General features: G+C 44.1%; 1 long non-coding RNA gene across 5 annotated transcripts in view; it reads left to right on the forward strand.

Annotated features, from left to right (window-relative positions):
* The window catches only part of LOC141084628 (uncharacterized), a 278,465-nt gene extending 272,039 nt beyond the window's left edge, over window positions 1-6,426 (forward strand). For all 5 annotated transcript variants that reach the window (XR_012231062.1, XR_012231060.1, XR_012231064.1 and 2 more), the window contains exon 5: window positions 5,298-6,426. This is a non-coding gene — a long non-coding RNA (uncharacterized lncRNA). The remainder of the gene's footprint in view (window positions 1-5,297) is intronic.
* Window positions 6,427-10,070: the final 3,644 nt, after the last annotated feature.

Genomic DNA, 10,070 nt, shown 5'->3' on the forward strand with positions numbered 1-10,070 from the left:
TTTTGTTTTTATTTTCAAAAAATGAATTTATTAGGGAATAATTTTTTTTTTTTTTATTTAGCGATTTTTTATAAATTAATTTTACACTTTTTTTTTTACTTTATTACATTGTCCCAGGGGGGACATAATTGTCATGTGACAGATCGCTGATCTGTCACATCACAGATCGCTGTGACAGATCAACGATCTGTCACAGGCTGTGCTGCAGGCTCCCTCATGCCGGCGCTTTGTAGGCATGAGGAAGCCACCTCCCTGCAGGCCCCCGAAGGTCCCCGCCGCCATTTTGGATTCGGGGACCTGCAGGGAAGGAGACCCCCGCAGCAGTGCTGCACATCGCGCAGCCAAATGTATGGACAAGTCCTGTGAGATGCACACCTGGTTCATTTTAGGAACGTGAACTTGCCCACATTGGCTGTGGACAGGCGAATGGGCCTGTCTGTGGTCACACCCCCTGCCATGTAAAACACATATTATAACAGCACACTTGCTGCAGGGCAGGCAAGGACCTCCAGGGCATAAAGGACATGTATCCAATTTAGAGATCTAGAGGTATATGGGGCAAACCCATCACTCAGTACGTGGAGATGTGATAACACATACATCTCCACCATGTTGTTAAAACATTGCCTCCTGCTAAAACAGACTACATCAAATTGTGGTGCTGGTTGCTGAATCATGCTGAGGAAAGTTTTCCACATTTTGGCCAGGCTAACTGTTCCTTACAAGGTGGTGCTGGTACCCCATCTCCATTGACAACTTCTTCCTTCTCCTCTGCCTTATGCTTCCATTGAGTGCCCACTGTCAGATCCAAACACCATTAGTAGTGCTTCTACTAGTGTGCACTTGTATTCACACATTTTCTGATCACGCTCCAGTGACAGAAGTAAAGATGACACATTGTTCTTGTAGTGGGGGTCCAGCAGTGGGGCCACCCAGTAATTAGCACTGGTAACAATCTGGACAACTCACCAGTCATTGCACAGGCACAGCAGCGTGTATTCGCTCATGTTTGCCAGGCTGCCCAGAGGCAATGACAAGCTGTCCTCAGTGGGAGGTATACGGTATATGTCCTCTTTATCCCCCCAGACATGCTCGAACAATACCCATGACCTTCATCAGTGCCTTCGTGCTGTGAGCATGGTTCCTCTTCCTCATCCTCCAAAACTATCCCCTGGCTATACAGTTGTGTAACTGGCCATGGTTGATACAAGAACTCACCCTACAAGTCATGTGTGGATGACTGGCCTGATAATTGTGTGAATGGTCCCTGCTCCTTCTCCTCTTCCTCCTGTGCCACCACCTCATCCATCATCTCCTGGAGTGTTATTTTCAAGAAGGCATAGAAGTGGTATAGTAACACTGATCATGGCATCATTATTGCTGTCCATATTCATGGAGTACTGAAAGCAGTGCAACCTTGCACACATGGCTCAGTTGTTTGTGGTGAAGTGGTGGTGCTCTGCAGAGCGACTCACCCGTGCATGCTGCAGATGAAACTCCAGTATCACCTGCTGTTGCTTGCACAGTTTCTCCAACATATGTCAGGTGGAGTTCCACATTTTGGGCATGTCGCATATGAGAGGGTGAGCAAGGGAGGCAAAATGACACTGTAGCGCAAACTGGCGGGCAGCAGCATGGCGAGAACGCCAAAAGCGATCACCACCCACACTTTCTTCATCAGCTCTAACATATGTGATTTTTTTTTTAGGAAACTAGGTACCAAAAAATTTAGCACATGCACCAGTCAAGGTATGTGCATAATACCATAACTCTCGAATCTGCCTTGTCCTTCAAACCACACGTCCAAACTCTTGCCACCTCCTGTCGCCTCCAACTCAAAAATATTTCTAGAATCTGTCCCTTCCTCAGTCCTCAATCTACTAAAACTCTTGTAAATGCCCTCATCATCTCCCGCCTTGACTACTGCAACACTCTCCTCTGTGGCCTCCCTGCCAACTCTCTTGCAGCACTCCAGTCTGTCCTCAATTCTGCTGCCCGACTAATCCACCTCTCTCCTCGCTACTCCCCTGTCTCTCCCCTCTGCAAATCCCTCCACTGGCTCCCAATTCCCCAACAAATCCAATTCAAACTACTAACACTGACCTGCAAAGCTATCCACAACCTTTCCCCTCCCTATATCTCTGAACTATTCTCCCAATATCTTCCCTCACGTAATCTTTGATCCTCCCAAGACCTCCTACTCTCCTCCACATGGATCGCCCGCCAGGGCAGTGGGGTACTCGGTACCGAGATGGTATTTCACAGGGAAGTGTCACAGTAGCGGTGACCCGGTCCTCGGCCCTGGGCGTCCATGTAAGGGAGTGAAGTGATGGAATAAAGTTTATGAATAGATGATTCGTGATGCCACCTGTGGTGTTCGGCAAATGTTAAGCCGACGCTGCAGACAGATCCTCTGGGACAGACTGCTTAGTGCAGCAATGATGTTATAGCCCTTCACAGGCAGGGTTGTAGTCCCAGGGCAGTGTAGGTGGGTGTTGAGAAGGAAGGTGCAGTGTCAGGCACAGAGATGTAGCAGTGCCGGGGAGGTTGCAGCAAGAATGCAAGGACACAATAGGTTGCAGTTTCTTTACCTTTACTTGGCAAATGCAGTCCAGGGTCCTGAGTACAGATGGCACAGGAGCTGGCCCTCCCTTTAAGAATGAATGGAGTGGTAGTGTGGATGATTGATCTTTTCTCCAGTTCTTGGAAGCGCTGGGAGTCCAATCACCTGCATAGCGGATAATTTTCCAACTTAAAACAACACCTTTAAGAAATATTAAAATGGTTGTCAGTCTAAAACTACAAATCTGTAGTCACTCTTTGTGACTTACATCATGCACTGCTTCCTTTCAGGATTCTCCAGTGTCAGTATTGGCAACGGTGGTCATGTTACAGCAAGTATGTGACATGCATACTACCAGCCACAGATGGGTGCTGTCAAGCTCAATTTACTTGCATAGCCAGATTGTGGGTGGAAGTATGCAAAGCACATACTTGCAGTAATATGACTGCAGTTAGCAAATATGATACTGGAGAATTCTAACAGCAAGCAGTGCATGATGTGAGGATTCATAAGTCTGCACTCACATAGAGTGATAGCAGATTTGTAGGTTCAAAGCTGACAGCCTATTTGACATTGCAGGTGACAATGGGAAACTAATTATCGATGTATCTAAAAAGGTTTTCAATCACCCAATGCACAATCAAAATGTTCATTCGTTGGGTGAAATTAATTTTTACTAAAAGGAAGTGCTAGGCATCGGGTTCCTGCCTCTGCACAGGAGGAATCTTGAGCCTTGCCTTCTGTGGTCTCCCATTCAGTCCCGGCCACAGAAGAGGCTGCTCAGCAAAGACATTGTTCCTGGCGTCTTGATCAAGCCAGTGCTGTCGGTTCAGTTGTTGCTGCCATCTCAGGGTCAGCTATAGCAGCCTGCACTGGACAGCAGCAAGCAGCTCCTTGGACTAAGTCCTTCTTTTGGGCTACTGAGCATGCCTGCAGGTCGTCCTCTCATTGGAGGTTGGGGGTCACATGCTCAGGTCCTGTTGCAGCTCGGATTGGACCATCTGGAAGGTCACTGAAGTCTGTGCCTATAAAAGGATTGCATGACCGTACGGCCATGCGCTAGTATAGACTTTTGTTGGTAGTTGTGTGTATGATGATGGATGCATGAGACTGGTGACTGACTCATTAAAAACTCGCTCCCTCTGGTTGTGCTTGTGTTAGGGAATTAGAGATGGAGTCAGTGCCAGCGGTTGGCAATGCTTACGCCGCCGTGCTTCTCGTATCCGCACCCACTAGCATCCGATTGTGCCTACCCGTACAGGGCACTTTCATACTGCGCCTAGTAACAGCAACCGCCTGTGCAGCGACGTGCGCAAGTTGTGCGCTATCTTAGCCCAACCCAGGGTGATTACTGGCGTCCGCCAGATCGGTGCTGTGCACACTTGTGAGCTGTATCTGTAGTGTATCTACTGCTGGCCTCGCAGTTGCAGCGCCGCTCGCTTTGCAGGTCTATAGGAACTCTGACCCCACGTCCTTGGGGCTGAGTTCTGTGACCATTCACGGATCACTCCTCATTGCCAAGCTCTGTGAACTTGAACAGGCTTTGACATTTATATTTACTGGTAGTGCGGCTCTGTGAGGTAAAAGAGCCCACTTCTGAACACACCAGGTCAGCGGTTAAAGCAGGTGTCTAGTTAGTACAACATCATATAGTCTCCGCCATTACTGAGCAGCAGGTTTCCTTCTCTGCACGGTGGACCCAGGCTGCGAACGCACCTTATACCACCTTTATGATTTGGTGCATTCCACCAGCCCCTAACAGGGAGTCTGTCACTCACAATTAGATTGCATAAAGATTTACATAGGGACATAGCCCCTAATAAAATAATACCAGGCACACACAGTTTTTTGTAATATTTTCTGAAAAAGCAACATTTGATTTACAGAAGAATGTACTGTAGGGATTGTACTCGCTCAGGTGCAATGGATTGCAATCAGGAGGCACATTCCTTTTAAAGTTCATAGGGTTTATTGCTTCACACAGCCATATAACAAAAGAAATAGCCTTCTGCTCAGGCAAAACAAAGTACAATTGTCCAGTACTTCAGGCTCGGTCCTGGAGCCTCAACACACACAGGAGGTTTATCCCTCCCCACATACAGCCCTGTGTTAAGCAGTAGTCTACATTATATGGGTATAGTCACACCCTTGAACCCACCACCTGACTAGTCACATGACTGTGACATCACCACAGGTCCTTAAACACATATAGAAGTACAGTGACGTCCTTTAGTGCTTACGTGCACTAAAGAAAACACTCCTGGCTACATCACAGAGATAAGCCATCTCTGAGACACATACCTCCCATTGACTATACGACCCTTAGCCATGCCATAGTACTTCTGTGCATTCTTTGCCTGGTATAAGCCATAGTTCACCATTATGACCTAACATTTGAAAATTAAAAGGAACCTGTCACCAGGTACTCCAAATATAAAGTACGGCCAGCACTTATAAGCCATCTGTTACAGAATACTACAGGGTGGGCCATGTATATGGATACACCTAAATAAAATGAGAATGGTTGGTGATACCAACTTTCTGTTTGTGGCATATTAGTATATGGGAGGGGGGAAACTTTTCAAGATGGATGGTGACCATGGCAGCCTTTTTGAAGTCGGCCATGTGACACATCAAACTTATTGAGGGTTTCACAAGAAAAACAATGGTGGGCTTGGTTTTAACGTAACTTTATTTTTTCATGAGTTATTTACAAGTTTCTCTTTGTTTACAGCCATTGACATGTTGCAGAGGTTAATACGTGAGAAGCGGAGAGAAATTGTGTTGATGTCTGGTGAACGCAGTACTCTGGTCATTGCAGCAGATTTCAATGCAAGACACCCTACGCAAGAAAACTGTCACCATTCTCATATTATTTAGGCGCATCCATATAAATAGCCCACCCAAAAATGTTTGCCTCATCACTGAACATAATGTTCTATATAAACTGAAGGTCCTGTTCCAATTTTTGCTTTACCCATTCTACAAATTCAGCGTGCCGATCTGGCATCAGTCGAACATCCCTTCGGCGGATATTAGCTACTCACAAATGGCATTCTTACAAAATCCAGCTGCTGCAGCATCTCAGCAAGGATGACCCAGATCGGTGCGCTGATCTGATGTTGATGTGATAATACATGTTGGCATTCTACATGGAACTACCTCTCAAATGTTAAAGAAACAAATGATTGCATGCTAGGTAGGACTTGGTTTAATTTAAGTAAATATTAAGGACTCCATAGAAATTTTGAAAAAGTCTGGTAAATTGGCTGGCCAACTATAATGTATTTTGTCTCCTGGCTCTCTTCCACCAGATGATGTCATGGTAGACAGATATCTGACCTTTTAAATATTAATGGTTAATTCCTTTTTTCAATGCAGAGCTAGCTGCAGCAACAGCTTTTCTTAGAGAAAACAGGAAGGCTCCGCTGAGCTGAACATGAGGGAGTGAGGAGCGATTGTCCATCTATTGTGTATGGCCAGCTTAATAATGTTTCAAATTGAAATTGTATTTTATTATGAATTGCTACTACTGAATACTGATTGTTTGATCATACAATGTATATGTATTATTATATTTAACAAGGGATAATAAATTAAGTAAGTTGAGTGGTAATGAAACCTCAGATGGATTTGAAGTGTGTATTCTATGATGCTGTCATTGATTATGATATTGAATTGTGGTTTAAGTGACTATGTCATTGACTGTTTTTGCTATTGACTGTTAATGACTGGCAATGCTATTGACTGGAATATTGACTTGTGGCTTTGTTAGCTATGATGGATATATCAGTGGAAGTTATTACCCTTTATGTGGGAAAAAAGTGCAATAAAGCTGCAACTGAAAGGAAAAGTGAATATCATTGATCATTGATAATCGTGTGGTAGTAACTCTGTCTTATCATATGCTATACAAAATGTTGATAAAATTTGTACAGATTTCTGGAGTATATAATAGAAAATATTTATTGATAGAATAGTCATTATCAGTTACATAGATATCAATTATCCCAAATTTTGTGCTAAGTGCAATCCTACTGGTTAAGTTGTAATTTCAGAGATATCTATTCTGAAATATTAGGTTTGCAAAAAAGCAATAGGGAGCTAACTGTGTGGACACTAGAACTTAAGAACTTAATTTATATATTAAAATAAATAAGTTTGCTTCCTCTAGTGGTGAGTGCCAGGGTGGGTATACTTCTCAATGTAAAAATCTTAGAACTAGATAGAAAGACAAAATAATAAAAGACAAAATAATATTTAAGCGTTAACATGCACGATAGTATCTAAGCCTAAGCCCAAATAAAAAAATGGGCTGCCTTCTTCAATTAGATACTGAAATTAATCATAAGTGTAGTAGACATTAGCAATACATAGACCAACATTAAATTCATGCAAATAATAGTACATACAACATTGTTTTCCCAGCCTAAAAACACCTTTCAAAAAATCTAAAATGATTGAGAATGCTAAGATTTCGCAAAGAGGTTTTGTGACCAAAACACAATCATTTCCAAATGAACCAAAGACTATGGCAACTATTCTAAGGGTATGTGCATACACAGATTTTTTTAGGAGTTTCTGGAGCAAAAACTAAGTGAATAATGAAAGGATATGCTCCACATACTTCTAAAAAATGCAAAACTCCTAAACAAACATAAGAGTTTCTATTCTATTTCAACTCCAATAACTTTGAAAAAACTAAGGGTGCATATACTCTAAGAGTCTAATTCAACATATCAAGACTAGTGATGAGCGAGTAGCATTGTTGCTCAGATGTCCCCGAGCATGCTCGGGTGATCTCTGAGTATTTTGGCGTGCACAGAGATTTAGATTTTGTCATCTCAGCTGCGACTTGTAGACAGGCTGAATACATGTGGGAACTCCCTAACAAACAGGCATTCCACACATGTATTCAAACTGTCTAGCAGTCGCAAATCATGCAGCTGAGACGAGGAAAAGTAAATCTCCGAGCACGCCAAAATACTCGGTGACCACCCGAGCATGCTTGAGAAAACCCGAGGCTCAACACTAGAGATGAGCGACTTTTCCTTTTTTCGGGTCGAGACGGGTTTCATGAAACCCGACTTTCTAAAAAGTCGGGTCGAACGAAATCGGCCAACTATAGGGAAAAGTCGGGGTCTGACTGAAACACGAAACCCAATGCAAGGCAATGGGGAAGCAAAGTCGGCAGGGAGTGGAGAACAGTAAACACACCTACAGTGCTCATTTCAATGCCGACGACATCAATTCTTATTACTTAAACTTGGCAACCTTAATTTACTTTATAATAATAGTTACGCATTGAAAACTGGGTGTTATTTTGCTAAACTTGTGAGGGGGTAGGGCTGGCACCAGGTTTTTGTGTGCCCTGGGCCAAAGAGTGTCAGTGCACCCTTTTAACACATACCACAATTCATAATGCTCCGATATGGCACATAAATATAGGTATAGTACAATGAAAAATACTTCACTGCTTACATGACATAACTGATATCTATTTTAAATTTTATAATAGCTCTAAAAACGGACAGTATATTACTCCATACAGTATTATAGCCACCACCTAGTGCACCATACAGAATAATGAGCCCCATATATTTCTCCATACAGAATAGTTGGTCCCATATAATGTTCCATACAGTATATGATGAGCTCCACATAATGCTGCAGTATATGATGTTCTCCATGTATGATGCTCCAGTGTGTTATGGGCCCAAATAATGCTCCATATATAATGGGCCCCATTTCTAATGCTCTAATGTATAATGGGCCCCATAGATGTTGCTCCAGTGTCTGATCTGCCCCATTTAGAATGCTCCAGTATATGATGGGCCTCAGGGATGATGCTCTAGTGTATGATGGGCCCAAATAATGCTCATATATAATGGGCACAATTTCTAATGCTCCAGTGTATAATGAGCCCCGTAAATGCTGCTCCAGTGTCTGATGTCCCCTATTTGGAATGCTCCAGTATATGATGGGCCAAATGGATGATGCTTCAGTGTATGATGGGCCCCATATGTCATTCTCCAGTGTATATTGCTCCCCACAAAATGCTCCCAACATTTAAAAAAATTAAATACCTCTCCTCGCTGGGCACTGCTCTACTCTGGACTCCTCAGCATTGCCATTTTAAAGCTCTCTGCACTTGAACTGTTTCGGTAGAGGTCAAACAGACGTGATGTCATCGCGCTCTGTAACCTGAATGTCACTGTTAGGAAAGGCGGAAGACATCACGGTAGTGGAGCAGGGAGAGGTAAGTATTGCAAGTGCTGTGGCACTGAGCAAGCATGGGGGGCCCACTCGTGGGCGACGGCACTGGCACAGGGCCCATCATAGTACGACGGTATGTCTGATGGCGAGTGGGCCCTCCCACCGGCAGAGACACATTTGCGTACTATGAGTGGCCCTGTGCCACTGCCATCACCCACGAGTAGGACCCCCCACCTGCTCAGGGAACTGGCACTTTCATCTGCACCTTCCTCTGTGTCACCGTGTAAGGTGGTATAGTATGCGGGAAGTGGCACCTGAGTTTCTTCAGTGTCACGTTCTGGCTGTGTAGAGTGCGAGGGGAATGTAGTGCTGTGGGTCAATGTACCAGCAGAATCATCTAGCAGTGGCTGTGCATCAGTGCACTCCATCTCCAATTCATGTTGGACTGGGGATTTCAGATTTTCACTTGATAACACAGGCATAGCCTGTGAAAAGAGCTCCATGGAGTAATCTGATGTGTGGGTTGCCACATCCTTCACTTTTAGTGGGGGTGAAGGAGACAAGGGAAGGGGTGGTTCCTGACCAGAAGCCTGCACTGATGACTCAGTGCTTGCATTTTTTTTAAACTTCAGAAGAGTTCCTGATGCTCCGTTTTTAAAAGCAGTTTACGTACACCCAGAAAAGGGAGCCTTAAAGGCTTTCTTGTGCCAGCTGATGATGCAGGCTCAACAACTCCTGCCTTAGCTGCTATTGTGCTTTTGGCAATACCAGCAGATGCACCACAATCAGTACCAGCTGGCCCCCCCACACCCACGTCCGCGGCCTCTTCCACCATACGTAATAATTTTTGTGAAAATGGACTAAAAATAACATCAGATATATGGTACTGTTTCAGAAGCGGACAGCTCTATACAGTCTAGGGATAATTGTAAATCTCCGTATATATTTCATGAGTCAGACACAGATGGTCACAGGCTCAGTATGGATTAGACAATAATATAAAAATTTGCAAGAGGGTACAGTATCACTGGATACAAGGTATATATAGTATAGCTTAAACATACTGAATCTCCATAGACATTTCAGGAGGCAAACACAGGTGTTCTCAGGCCCAGTATGGATCCGACAACAATATAGAAAGTTGAGAAAGGGTACTATGGTGCCCCTGAGGGTACAGTTGCCACAGAGGTACTGCACCTCATCCAAAGGTGTGGTATCCCACCCTCAGGTAAGGAGGAATCACCACTCAGGACTCCTAACCCTGCACTCAACACACACACATGTTAGTGCT

Source organism: Dendrobates tinctorius, unplaced genomic scaffold (genome assembly GCF_039654945.1).
Source record: "Dendrobates tinctorius isolate UK_male_01 unplaced genomic scaffold, ASM3965494v1 ptg000025l, whole genome shotgun sequence".
In the NCBI taxonomy this organism is placed as follows: Eukaryota; Metazoa; Chordata; class Amphibia; order Anura; family Dendrobatidae; genus Dendrobates; species Dendrobates tinctorius.